Source organism: Anolis carolinensis, unplaced genomic scaffold, assembly GCF_035594765.1.
Source record: "Anolis carolinensis isolate JA03-04 unplaced genomic scaffold, rAnoCar3.1.pri scaffold_9, whole genome shotgun sequence".
Lineage (NCBI taxonomy): Eukaryota > Metazoa > Chordata > Lepidosauria > Squamata > Dactyloidae > Anolis > Anolis carolinensis.
In genome coordinates this window covers 28,915,169-28,929,814 of record NW_026943820.1, presented here as the reverse complement: position 1 = coordinate 28,929,814, position 14,646 = coordinate 28,915,169, and positions in this window count along the sequence as shown.

Below are 14,646 nucleotides of genomic sequence, written 5' to 3'. Positions count from 1 at the left end.
TCACATCAGATGGTAATGCAACTTGGTTTATAATATATGCGACAGAGGCTTAGATGTTGGAGGAACAATAACAAGTTTATTCAGGCACAGAGCTTAGTGGTTACAATTTTGTTTCTCACTTAGAGGCACTTTTGTTAACAGTTACAATACTAGAATGAGGTGAGTCAAACTTCCTAAAGTGTCACTTTTTTTACTTAAAGTAGTTAGAACTTCTTTCTCTGCTACTTTTAAACCGCAGTCACCCCTGTGATATACGATCACAGATTCTCTGTTCTTTACCAGGACACAGACTACATTAAATAAGTCACCAAACTTATTTTAAACCGACTCAAAAGGAACAATTGAGTCCCTTTGATCCCCTCAACCTAGGATCAATCTTCCCTGTGCCTCATCAGAGCACAGACTGAATCCCTTTTTTAAACTCTGCACTTCTTCAACAAAACGGCCGTTGGCTCCGCCTATTTCTCCACGGCAACCAGCCTCTGAGTGCTGAGATGCAATAACTGTAATACTTACCCTTTTAAAACACAAACACACAATTAAACATAACATCTGTAAACCAAAAATTCATACTTCATTACAGGCACCAACCTCCATAGTTGGACACGACTGGACTTAACATCAGGGGAAAACCTTTACCTTTACCTTATAAATAATGATAATAATAATAATAATAATAATAATAATAATAATAATAATAATAATAATATATTCTAATTTGGGTGCCCCGTGTTGTCCAGGTTATTTTAAAAATTCAATTTTTTAATTGTACAAAATGCATGAGTTTGTGGGTGAACTACAATTTACATCATGCCGTTAATACCAGAAACTCCATCAGTACTTAAAGTGTGTTATGTTTGGAAAGTTTGCTCTAGATGTATCTTCGGTGCGGTTCAGCATGCTCTCTGGCTGTAGGGTGAACTACAATTCCCACTATGGTGAGGGAAATCCCTTCAAATCCCTTCAATAGGTTGACTTAGTCATGGGAGTTCTGTGTGCCAAGTTCGTTCCAGGTCCATCATGGGTGGAAGTCACAATTTCCCTGGTTGTGGGTGAACTACAACTCCCAGAAAGTAAGGTCGGTTCTCCTCAAACCTTCCAGTAATCAAATTTCAGCATATCAGGTCTGTGTGACAAGCTGAAACCAGATCCATTGTTGTTTGGGTTCACGGTGAACTACAACTCCCCCAAATCAAGGTGAATTTTGCCCAAAGAACTGGGTTATCTGAGTCCACACTTCCATATAATCCAGTTCAACTTGTATTTTATACAGCTGTGTGGAAGGGACTTTAATCTACACTGCCATATATGAGTCTACACTGCCAGATAACCCAGTTCAAAGCAGACAATCTGGATTTTATATGGTCATGTTTTGAACAATTCACTGGAGCAGGGGAAAACCATGCCAAACTAGCACAATAAACGCCTTCGACAACACATAGCACAATAAATATCAAATAAAGAGAAACCAAGTCTTCTCGTAATACATAACGGGAGCAATAAACAGAAGAGGTCATTTCTTTATGATGCAATTACATTGGGAATCACCAGGCTGCTTTCCATACACTTCCCTTTTGATTCCACGACAGTTTTGTTTTGTTTTTCTTCCCCCTTTGACACTAAGCAGAGCTCAATCCAACGACCTCAAGATCTATATTTTTAAAAGTCTCCATAAAGGAAACATGGCGAGGTGCAAATAAAGTGAGTCCTTGGGGCTCGATAGCAATGTGTGAAATCTGTTTGAACAAAAACATGTTCTGCATATATATCTGTTATTATATGCAAACTGTAGGAGAGAGTATTGCCATATAAAATCCAGATTATGTACTTTTATTTAAAAAACTAGCCTTTATTAAACTACAACTCCCAGAATCCCATCGGAGTGAGGGATTAAAGTGTCAGAGTAATGCGCACAGCGTAGCAGCAGATGAATGACGTCAGTGGAGCGCAGAACGAAGGAACGTCAGAGACGATGTTAAAAATTATTTACAAAGTTTTACTTGACAAGACAAACAGACTTGCAGATGATAGACATGAGACTTTCAATCTAGGCAAACAGCACAGATTTTCTCAGCAGGCAGAAACAGAGCTCATCTGATGCAATCAGCAATGATACAAACAAACTTGTAGTCTGGACACTCCTCTCTGGCTCCAGCCACATATCCAAGGTCAATACAGCTTCTTACCAAATTAACTCTTTACACACTATAGCATTACCTGGATGATGCAATACATGCTAGACACAAATTTCATTTAAACAACACTAATGCACAAATCCCACATTAACATAAAGTGGCATCAAACTGCATTCATCCTGCTAGCCAGGAGACTGGTTGAATTAAAACACTTTATCATATAGCCGAAGGTATTCCAAGGCATGGGTGCCATCACTTCGAATTGGAAGGATAAATTTGAAGTCCCAAACCACCTCGGAACTCTGTTCGGATTTATTACGATTAACGAATTTATTACGATTAACGATTTTGACACTAAACAGAGCTCAATCCAACGACCTCAAGATATATATTTTTAAAAGTCTCCATAAAGGAAACATGGCGAGGTGCAAATAAAGTGAGTCCTTGGGGCTCGATAGCAATGTGTGAAATCTGTTTGAACAAAAACATGTTCTGCATATATATCTGTTATTATATGCAAACTGTAGGTTTTAACAGAGAGTATTGCCATATAAAATCCAGATTATGTATTTTTATTTAAAAAAAACCCCAGCCTTTATTAAACTACAACTCCCAGGATCCCATCGGAGTGAGGGATTAAAGTGGCATTGAGGCGGGGGGGGTTAAGGAACCCCAGGAAATACCATATATGGGCAGAGATGGCGACAGCTAGCGACCCGGGTGCATAAACTCACAGAAACATGTGACTTCTGGGAAATCATGTGTTTCTGAAGAAATGAAAGCTAAAGATAAACAAACAGCGCATGCGTACGCAGGCGCTGTTTGTAATTTGTGAGCACGGCACAAAAAGGGTGCAGCCGGCCTGCTGGTCAGCACTGATTGGGCAGCGTCACAACTCTAAGCCAATGAATTTGCTTGTGGGCGGGCATAACCCGAACCCTGTAGTGTGTATAAATGTTCACTCAGCATGCCACTGGTCGGTTCCCCTGGAGAAGCACTTACTTTGTGCTAGGGGGACCCCTAGTGGCCATTAGCGAAATAAAACTGCTTTCTGGGAAATTCCTTCAGTTGTCCGTCTTCAAATTCCTCCACTGCGCCAACAAGAACCGTAGCACGAAGGTTCCGCTACATTTTCTGGTGACCCCGACGTGATTTTTTCCTATAAGACGGGCCAGGAGATTTGGAGACGGATCCCGTTGGCGGGACGGCCTCAACTCAGCGGTGGGGGCCTGAGGCAACTACCGTGAGACGAGAAGGGGCCCCTGAATACTACACGACCGGCTGCGGTGCTTGCCTCTGATGCCAACGCCGACTGACGGTGAGAGCTGCAACATCAGCGAGGTTCCACAGAAACCGGCTAGGAGGAAAAGGATCCAGGGAAAAAAAGCCCAGGGGCGAAGGTTGGTCCGACGTCTACAGAAATCTGGCAAGTATAGGGGTTTGCATGAGATATTAAGGGAACGCCAGCGCTGGGAGGGACAAAAAAAGTTCCCAGGGAGGTAGAAAGGGGTTCTGTCTTGTGTTTCCTGACGCATGCCGTGAGTGGCCGGGTGCCCAGGCCAGGACAGTCCCCTCTATTAGGCAGGATGGGAGGGAAAAATTCAAAGAGCTCCACTCCCTTACAATGCATCTTAGATAATTTTGGCTCTTTTGCTAGCAGAGCCGTAGCAGGGAATCCAAGGGACCTAAGAGATTATAGACTGAGAAATTTGTGTCAGGGAGAATGGCCAGATTTTGGTTTAGGTTGGCAAGTAGAAGGAACGTGGGATCTGAAACTGATCCGAACAGTGGAAGAATATTGTGCTGTGAATCATCCGAACCAGTGGGTCTATATTGCTACGTGGGAACGGGTAGTTAGAGAAGATCCAGGTTGGGTTCGACAGTGCAGGAATGGCAAATGTATGGTGGTGAAGAAGGAGGGGAAAAAGAAGGAAGTTTTCCAATCCAATGAGGAGGACTACCCAGATTTACAGTTGAGTGTACAGGCTAGACAACAGGAATTATTGCCGCCACCCTTGCCACCGCCCCCCCCCCCACCCCAGGGAACAGCCCCCACACTAGGAACGAGACCCCCACCCTACTCTTCGGAGTCAACCGAAGCGGCCAAGAAACACTATCCTAGCCTAGAAAAATATCAGGAGGAAACAAAGGAAAAGAAGAAGTCACAACGGATGCCCAGTGATGCTTCTCCGGCACAAACTCGGAGACATGGAGCTCCGGTGTGGTCTGGTGATTCACCGACCGGACCGGCCCTCCAGATGCCCTTGAGAACGGTGCCTGTGATAAACAACAGGAATGAGATAGTTCAAGCATACCAGGTAGTGCCTTTCAGTAGTAGTGACATTTTGAATTGGAAAAATAATACTCCACCTTATAGTGAAGAACCCCAAGCTATGGCTAGGCTATTGGAAGGGATTATGGCAACCCATAATCCCACCTGGCAAGATTGCAGACAATTGTTGAATATGTTGTTCACATCAGAGGAGAGAAGAGCAGTGTTGAATAATGGGGTAGCCATAGCCCAGGTTGGTGCCCCACAAGATGGTGATGCAGCCGAGTGGGGAGCACAGAGGTTTCCTGTGGAAATAGATCCCCAATGGGACACCGCAGAAGAAGGACATTTGCAGAGACTGAAAGGATTCCAGCGTATATTGGTAGAAGCGGTAAAGAGGGGCCCGCCGCGACCCGTCAACATTGTAAAAATTCAGGGAGTGGTACAGGAAAAATCTGAGTCACCAACAGCCTTTTTGGAAAGGCTGGAGGCAGCATATAGAAAGTATAGCCCGTATAATTTGGAGGATGAAAACGGTAGGAGGGCGATTCAACAGTCTTTTATCAGTCAAGCGGCTCCTGACATCCGGAGAAAGATTCAAAAGCAACCAGGATTTCTAGGAAAGACTATGAATGAATTGTTGGCACTCGCAGATCAAGTTTATATGGCGAGGGACCAGGTAGAAGAAGAGAAGAAGGACAGGAAGAAGAAGCAGGAATACCAAGCATTAGTTACCATGATGGAACAAAGTGCAAGTGGACAGAGAGGAAGAGGAGGATATGCCAGAGGGGGACAAGGAGGAAGAAGGGGGCCCCCTCGGAGGTTAGGTCGAGACCAATGTGCTAAATGTAAGAAGTTTGGACACTGGAAAGGTGAATGCCCAGAAGGAAGAGAAGGAAGTCAGGAAGGACCGAGAGAAAGAGGAAGGCCTGAGAGAGGAAGAAACCCAGGAAGGGGAAGAGGACGTGGGAACTACGTACCTTTTCCTGCAAGAGAGGTGATAGCTGCAGCAGCTGTGATGGAAGAAGAATGGGAAGATATGGATGGAGGAGAGGAATGAGGAAGCCAGGCTCTTGTTTTGTTGGACCCCGGGGAGCCGATGGTCACACTTGAAATCGGGGACCAACAATTGGACTTTTTAGTGGACACAGGTGCCGAAAAATCAGTAGTAAATACAAAAATTAGTCCACCAACTCGGGAAACTACGAAAGTAATAGGGGTGTCTGGGAAGACCCAGAAGTGCCCCTTCCTTAAGGAACGCACCTGCAATCTGGCCGGACATCAGGTCAAGCATAAGATGTTATATCTCCCAGACTGCCCAGTCCCTTTATTGGGAAGGGACATTTTATCAAAATTACAAGCACAACTCCAGTTCATGAAGAATGGACAAGTGGAGCTATCATTTCCCATGGAAGAGGAATGGAGACTGTTTCAAGTTAGGATTTTTACTGAAGAAATACAATGGCCATGGCATGAGACTCCTTTAGTGTGGGCAGAAGATAATCCTCCAGGATTAGCTAAATATGTTCCACCGGTGGTGGTGGAAGTGAAAAGAGGAATGGGGCCCATATGCAAGCCACAGTATCCCGTCAGTCGAGAGGCAGTGCAGGGGATCAGAAGGTTGGTCTCCCTTCTCCTGGGTGACTAGCTGGTTACCCTCAATAGAATGGTTGAAGAACATATTGTTGGTAGGGATTTTAGGATTGTTCATTGTTCTCATAGTTATGTGTTGCACTCCAATAATGATGCAAATGTGTACTAGGTGTGTCACACAATCTTTACCTGAAAAAAAGATAGCCATACTCCAAGCCAAGCGGGATTGGATGGAACCATAATGCTTTGCTTCAGCTTTTGTACATGCGCTTCGCAAAAAGAAAATGGGGGAGTGAGGCGGGGGGGGGTTAAGGAACCCCAGGAAATACCATATATGGGCAGAGATGGCGACAGCTAGCGACCCGGGTGCATAAACTCACAGAAACATGTGACTTCTGGGAAATCATGTGTTTCTGAAGAAATGAAAGCTAAAGATAAACAAACAGCGCATGCGTACGCAGGCGCTGTTTGTAATTTGTGAGCACGGCACAAAAAGGGTGCAGCCGGCCTGCTGGTCAGCACTGATTGGGCAGCGTCACAACTCTAAGCCAATGAATTTGCTTGTGGGCGGGCATAACCCGAACCCTGTAGTGTGTATAAATGTTCACTCAGCATGCCACTGGTCGGTTCCCCTGGAGAAGCACTTACTTTGTGCTAGGGGGACCCCTAGTGGCCATTAGCGAAATAAAACTGCTTTCTGGGAAATTCCTTCAGTTGTCCGTCTTCAAATTCCTCCACTGCGCCAACAAGAACCGTAGCACGAAGGTTCCGCTACAGCATCAAACTGGATTCATCCTGCTAGCCAGGTTGAATTAAAACACTTAATCATATAGCCAAAGGTATTCCAAGGCATGGGTGCCATCACTTCGAATTGGAAGGTTAAATTCGAAGCACCAAACCACCTCGGAACTCTGTTCGGATTTATTACGATTAACGAATTTATTACGATTAATGACAATTCCAATTAATTCGCCCATGCCTAATAGAAACTAGTGAAAAGATTTCCAGTTCTCCCCTCTGCATGTACTTTGATCTCTTCCCAACAAAGGGAGATGCTTTCTTTCAAGACACATGAGTCTAGGTCAGTGATGGCCAACCTACGACACACGTGTCAGCACTGACACGCCTGGCCATTTTTGCTGACACGCTGCTGCATGCAGATTGATTGGATGACTATGTCTTTTGTGGCCAAATTTGGTGTGATTTGGTCCAGTGGTTTTGTTGTTTACTCCATGGTAATTATGCACATTACATATATATGATTATATATATATAATCATTCTATTATTATTCTATTATTATTGTAGTATATTATTATATTATTACTATTATATTATTACTAGCTTTGCCCGGCCACGCGTTGCTGTGGCTTATGGGAGTCCTTTGTTGGCCAGGTGGAATAGCAGTGAATAGCCTTGCAGTCTCAAAGCCTGGCCGTTTTCTGGAGTAGCTGGAGCTTTTTGTTGTATGAACGTAGAGGCATGGATGAGGGGTTGTGCTGCCAAGTTTAGTGTTTCTGGGATGTGTCGTTTTGTTGTTTTGTCCTAGGCCAAAATTTCATTACCCTTTTATATATATAGATTATAATATTATTCTATTATTCATGACTACATTGAAACTACAATAGAGAGAAATCAGCGTGGAATCTGCAAGAGGTACCATAGATTGTTGTACATGGAAATAATGGTAGCAAATAGTTTTTGATTTATTAAATTTATATATATAAAAGAGTGATGGAATCCTGGCGACCGCCAAAACAACAAAACTAAACACCCCACAACCTCGAAAATTGACAACACAACCCCTCATCCACACCTCTAGGTTGATACAACAAAAAGAAAAGAAAAATAAAGTCCTAATTAGAGGGAGAGGAATAATTGTTTTTATCCAATTGCTGCCAGTTAGAAGGCTAAGCTCCGCCCACTTGGTCTCCTAGCAACCCACTCAGCCCAGGGGACAGGCAGGGTTAGGCCTCACTTAGGCCTCTTCCACACTGCCTATAAAATACAGATTATCTGATTTTAACAGGATTATATGGCAGTGTAGACTCAAGGCCCTTCCACACAGCTATAGAACCCATTTATAATCTTATATTATCTGCTTTAACTGGATTATCTGGACTCCACACCTTGACCCTTGACCTTAACTACCACCAATTCCTCAATACTTTATTTCCCAGACCACCAGACTTCGCCACAGCAACGCGTGGCCGGGCACAGCTAGTACAGTTAGATATTACAATTATATATTTTTGTTATTTAAACTATATATATATATATTGTGAAATTATGTTTTTTTTTTTCTCAAAGTGACACACCACCCAAGTCATGCTAGGTTTTTGGGTGACTTTTGACACACCAAGCGCAAAAGGTTGCCCATCATTGGTTAAGGTTGATTCTCAGGACGAATCCGTTCACTTTTCCAGACTTTTTAGCTCCATTGGCACCAAGGTTGGGGTGAAGGCCTGGCTGCCTCCTGCTTGCGGCATCCTCCTCTCCTTCTGCCAGACTCCCGGTTGCCCAAAGGCCAAGGCTGCTCTTGTCAGCGTTTCCATGGCAAAGCCCTGCGGCCAGCTGTCTGTCTGTCTGTCTGTCAGACGGGCCTCTTCCAGGAGCCTTTGTGCCTTGATGTGACAAAGGAGGTTGTCTTTCAACTCCCCTCCGATGATGCCTCGTTGCCCCCCGAAACCCCCTCTTTTTCCTCCAGAAAGGCCTCTCCATCCTCCGGATTACCAATAAAGGGACTCTTTCATATGTCACGGGAATGTGATGCGATGTGACACTTCAGGGTTGTTGGTTCCCCCCCCCCCCACACACACAAATAATTATCATTGGCAGTGAATGAGAATGAGGATCTTGCTGTACAAATGACCCTTGACTCCTGCTGCTGTTTGTAAACATGAGCCAGAGAAGTACGGCTTGTCTGCAGCATCCTCTTCTTCATGTCAATTCCAGAATATATTTGTTAGCAAAGGGATCTTGTCGTGTTTTGAGAGACTCACAGAAAGGAAGACATTAGGAGCATCGGCTTCCATAAACTGAGGGTGAATCTACACTGGGAGCTGTAGTTTTGCAAGGTCTTTCACATTCTCTGGAAAAGGGTTTTGCTGTTACATTATAAGCAAACTGCAACTCCCAAGATTGCTTTCCTGTGTTTTGCTTTTGCTTTTGCTTTGCTTTGCTTTGCTTTCCTGTGTTTTGCTTTTGCTTTTGCTTTTGCTCTTGCTCTTGCTTTTGCTCTTGCTCTTGCTCTTGCTCTTCTCTGCTCTGCTCTGCTTTGCTTTGCTTTGCTTTGCTTTGCTTTGCTTTGCTTTGCTTTGCTTGGTGGGCTTTGCCTGTCCCTGGCCCTGGCCTTTGCGTTGCCTTGCCTGTGTCTTGCCTTTGCCTTTGCCCTGCCCTTGCCCCTGCCCGTGCCAGTCTGTGCCGTGTTGTAGTAATCTCTGAGCGGTTAGACTCAATTTAACCCTCTCTGGGGGAGATTCCACCAAAATCAGCAGAGGAACAAAAGCAGAAGCTTTCAAATGCAACAGTTACTTACACGGGACGAGCAAGAGAGGCCTTTAGGATTGCAATGGAGTGCAGAGTCTCAATAAAAGTTCAAAAAGTATTTATTCAGGTAAAAAGAACTCCATTGTAGATAGAAAGGCTTGGGAGCTGTCTAGTCTACTCTAGACTGGTTTCTAAGGAAAAATAAGAAAGGAAAAATAACAAACATCTAAATAGTCACATCTTGCCAGGAGAGATGGCGAGATGCTTCTTGTTAGCTAGAAGAACAAAGGGAGAAGAAGAGATAACCAAAATGGTCCAGTTTATTGGGGCCATAAAAGACATTCTGACCAATGGGAAGTTAGTATCCCTAGAGATTCACATTTCTACTAACTTCAAAGAAAGGGATGTGACGTAAACAGGATAGAGTGAAGCACAGTAAAGCCTGTTGTAGGTCACCCACAACAATTAAAAATTAACTTTTTCTAATAACCCAGTGCATCACTGGGTACCCAAGCTAGTATATAATAATGCTGATTCGCTATGTGATGCAATTAATTGTGCAAAAGGCACAATTCGTTGACTTTAAAGGAGCTGAAAGTTAGATTATTTTGAAAGCTTAGGTTGAAATATCCCATTGACTTGGGAAGTGCTCCGCCTCCATGTAATGCAATCCTTGTGACGCTAATAGCAACTGAGGAAGTGCGGAAGGCAAATAAATAAGCAAAATCTAATATAACATTTAGCATGATATTGCAGGCACTAAAACTGAAGCAATAGTGGCATCCAGTGGCACGTTCCATTAAGAAAGCACGGGAGAGAATGGTGCAAATGCAATATTTCTTTGCAGTCAGCGGCACACGTTCCGGGATTTATTTATTTCCTCAATTTTGAGCTTGCCGAGCCATTTTATTCAATTAGAAAACAAGTCTCAAAGTGGATAGCATTTGGAAAAAAAGACTGAATTTCTCCCTGGATGGCTATAGCAGAGCGCTGTAACTTTTCCAGGCATTAATAATATACTTCCAAAGTAACTTTGCATTTGAAGGTAACTTCTCTATGCTTACAAAATAGCATCACATTAGAAAGTAACTTCTCCAGGCTTCCAAAGTAACTTCACATTAGAAAGTAACTTTTCAAGGCTTCCAAAGTACCTTCGCGTTGGAAAGTAACTTCGCCACGCTTCCAAAGTAACTTCACATTAAAAAGTAACTTTTCTAGGCTTTGAAAATAACTTTGCATTGGAAAGTAACTTTACACCTCCAAAGTAACTTCACATTAGAAAGTAACTTCTCCAGGTTTCCAAAGTAACTTTACATTTGAAAGTAACTTTACATTTGAAAGTAACTTTTCTGGGCTTCCAAAATAACTTTGCATTGGAAAGTAACTTCTCCAGACTTCCAAAGTAACTTCACATTTGAAAGTAACTTTACATTTGAAAGTAACTTTTCTGGGCTTCCAAAGTAACTTTGCATTGGAAAGTAACTTCTCCAGACTTCCAAAGTAACTTTACATTGGAAAGTAACTTTGCATTGGAGGTAACTTCTCCAGGCTTCCAAAGTAACTTTACATTTGAAAGTAATTTCTCCAGGCTTTGGAAGCACCAGGAATCCCCAAGCTATGCCTACAAGTTGCATTATTGCTTTCAGCCTACCGAGATACCTAGACCTCAGAAAGTTCCCTTTAAAGAGTAATTAGTTAAAGCTACAGCTGCCCCCGAAAAAGCAATTAGTTATCATTGCAATTAGATTGCAACTTTGTTAACATTCGAATGTTACTTTATTTAACTTGTCATTGTTTGGGAAACAGAATGAGAAAGTTTTGCATATCTAGGCTTGGGATACAAAGTACATTTAGGCATTAAGCTGACACAAAAGCTGCAACTGTAAAAGTAATTAAAGCATTGTGACAGTTGCACTACAAAAGAAGCAAAATTCCTGGAGTTATTTGGGGTGCTGAGTCAGAACATTGCACTGAATTAGGAATAACAGACAAAGAAACGCAGTTTGAAAAAAATGATGATATTTTATTTATGTACAGCACCACAGCGGCGAGAATAATTTTCGCCAAACAATGGAAATCGGACGAAATACCCACAAAGGAACTTTGGTTACAGAAGTTGGTAGAAATACAAGAAATGGATAAATTAACATTCTTATTGAAAGAGCCCAGAGGACAAGGTATCAGAGAGACTAATTGGGAAAAACTTGACAATTATATTTCAAAGAAATGACTGAAGAAACAAGTTTGAAAACTTTAATTTTTTAGTAGATAAATCTAACCGTAAAGGAAGAGAATGGAAGATCTCTACTTCCCCCCTTTTCTTACACTTCCCTGGTATCCCTCCCGATTTTCCTTTTCCGACGAACCTTTCCTTAACTTTCCCTAACTCTCCTCACACCCTTTCCCATCCCTCAACCCCTTCCTATTCTTACCCTACCCAACTTTCCCTTTACTACCCCATAACCCAGCTTTTAATACAGTAGAGTCTCACTTATCCAAGCTAAACGGGCCGGCAGAAGCTTGGATAAGCAAATAACTTGGATAATAAGGAGGGATTAAGGAAAAACCTATTAAACATCAAATTAGGTTATGATTTTACAAATTAAGCACGAAAACTTCATGTTATACAACAAATTTGACAGAAAAAGTAGTTCAATACGCAGTAATGTTATGTTGTAATTACTGTATTTATGAATTGAGCACCAAAATATCATGATATATTGAAAACATTGACTACAAAAATGGCTTGGATTATCCAGAGGCTTGGATAAGCGAGGCTTGGATTAGTGAGACTCTACTGTAATTGTAATTGGAAATTCTTTAATAAAAATTTATATATTAAAAAAAAAGAACATTGCATTGAATAGACTACATCAGCTCTAGATGATTATTACATACGGTTTTCTGTGGGCGAGCAGATGGCAACTACTGGATGGCATACGTTCTGTATCAGAAACTAGAGCTGATGTGGTCTAGCCAATGCCATTTTCCGAATCAGCACCACAAGTCATAGAATCCTAGAGTTGGAAGAGACCTCGTGTGCCATCCAGTCCAACCCCATTCTGCCAAGAAGCAGGAAAATCGCATCCAAAGCCCCCCCAACAGATGTCCATCCAGCCTCTGCTTCAAAGCCTCCAAAGAAGGAGCCTCCACCACACTCCACGGCAGAGAGTTCCACTGCTGAACAAGCTCTCTCTCACAGTGAGGAAGTTCTTCCTCATGTTCAGGTGGAATCTCCTTTCTTGTAGTTAGAAGCTATTGTTCAATAACCAAAGCGGGTCTAAAGTTGACCAAAAACTGATTCGTAACCCTTTTGGTGCTAATGTTGGAGAGTGGTCCCTGGTCTAAGTGGTCCTGGTCAAAAAAAGGTTGGGAACACCCCAGAATTGAAATCATGGTTCCCAAAAATGCTGCAAATTATGAATATGGATAAACTAACATACTTATTATCAAATACTCAAAAAAACAAACAGATTGGGAATTAGTTAAAAATTACTTAAAAGAAGAAAATTGTAAATTGATAATATAATAGCTCATCAGACAGGGGCGGAGGAGCCAACAAATCGTCTCAATATAACTCTTCTTTTTTTCTTTCCTTTTTTAAGACAGAAAGGACATGATGGAAAATAGATAAGGAAAGAGATAAAAGAGCACAGTAGATATTATGAGATTAATATACGAATCAACACACAATAGATGGAAGTCAGTTTTATGTATTTTTGTTGTATGTATGTAATCACGATTTAGGCCTTCAGCTGTTGGTTTGCGTTTTTTTTCTTTCTCTTTTCTCCTCTTTTTAAAAAAAAAGATATTTCTTCTGTCTTAGTTTTCTATTGTTTTGTCACATTCGCGTCCATGTTACAAACCAGATGTTATTGTTTTTGATGTCTCACCCATTAAGGATTGTTGTAACTTATTTTCTTGTATAAATCACTCAATAAAAATGTATTTAAAAAAAAAAAAAAGGTTGGGAACCACTGGTGTAGAGAATGGTTCAGGCTATGATCTGTTCCTGTTCTATGTGCATTCATAAAAAAATTTATGACACAGGAGGCAAAACATTTGACCCACCCATGTATTTCCATTAGGCTTGTGCATTTGTATGGAATTAGTTGCCATTTCTGTTTGTTCCATTCATATGACCCCGTTTCCATCTGCCGCTTATGAAAATGAGTGCTTATACAAATGAACATTTCTGTCCAAGGTCTGAAAAAAAACCCAGAAAATCTTCAGGCCTTGGGCAGCAAAGCACCAGGCCTTGTGAGCCGGGCCTACAAACATCAAGCATTCGATGGCTCATAGGCCTGGTTTGCAGGGCTTATCATCGAGGATTTATCCAAGTGCCGAAAATCAGCCGACCAAACAGTTGTCCTCTGCAATTTGTTTCACTGTTTCTTTCGTTCTGTGAGATTGTACTGTTCTGTACAATCCGAATGGCTGAAATGGTACAAAATCATGAAAGAAACAGGTGAAACAGGATTCGTGCCCAACTCTAATTTCTATTAAGAGGTTGAATGGAGAGGCCCCCGCCTGCCATTCCCAGAAAGGACCACAAAGGGGCAGCATTTGCATTGTTAGCTCAGAAATCTCTACCAGGTAAAAAAATATCAAAAGTGGGAAGGAAACTCACCTGGCTGGCTTTTTTTTTGGCAGAGAGATGAGAAATACGTCTCCTTTTCAGGTTTTGCAGGTTGACGATGGTGTGAATGGGACAAATATCTCAGGTCAGAGAAATGTCCAGTCTATCTATGGTTTAGACCAGGCATGGTCAAACTTTGGCCCTCCGGGTGTTTTGGACTTCAACTCCCACAATTCCTAACAGCCGGTAGGCTGTTAGGAATTGTGGGAGTTGAAGTCCAAAACACCCGGAGGGCCAAAGTTTCACCATGGCTATGTGGAAGGGCCCTTTGTTGAATTGCAACTGAACCGTGGCAGTTAAAGTGGTTCCAAACTGCCTTCATTCTACAGTGTAGATGCATCTTGGGACTTAATGAAGGGCTGGCCTTTGGACCATCAGACTCTTTCATCTGTTCTTTCCAGAAGAAGCTGGACTTTGGTTTGCGTTTTTCTTCCCAATGGAAAGTGGGTGAAGCGTCAGTTCAGGAATGTCAACATGCAAAACCGAAGTGAACTTGCAGCCGATCTTTCCAAGGAACGG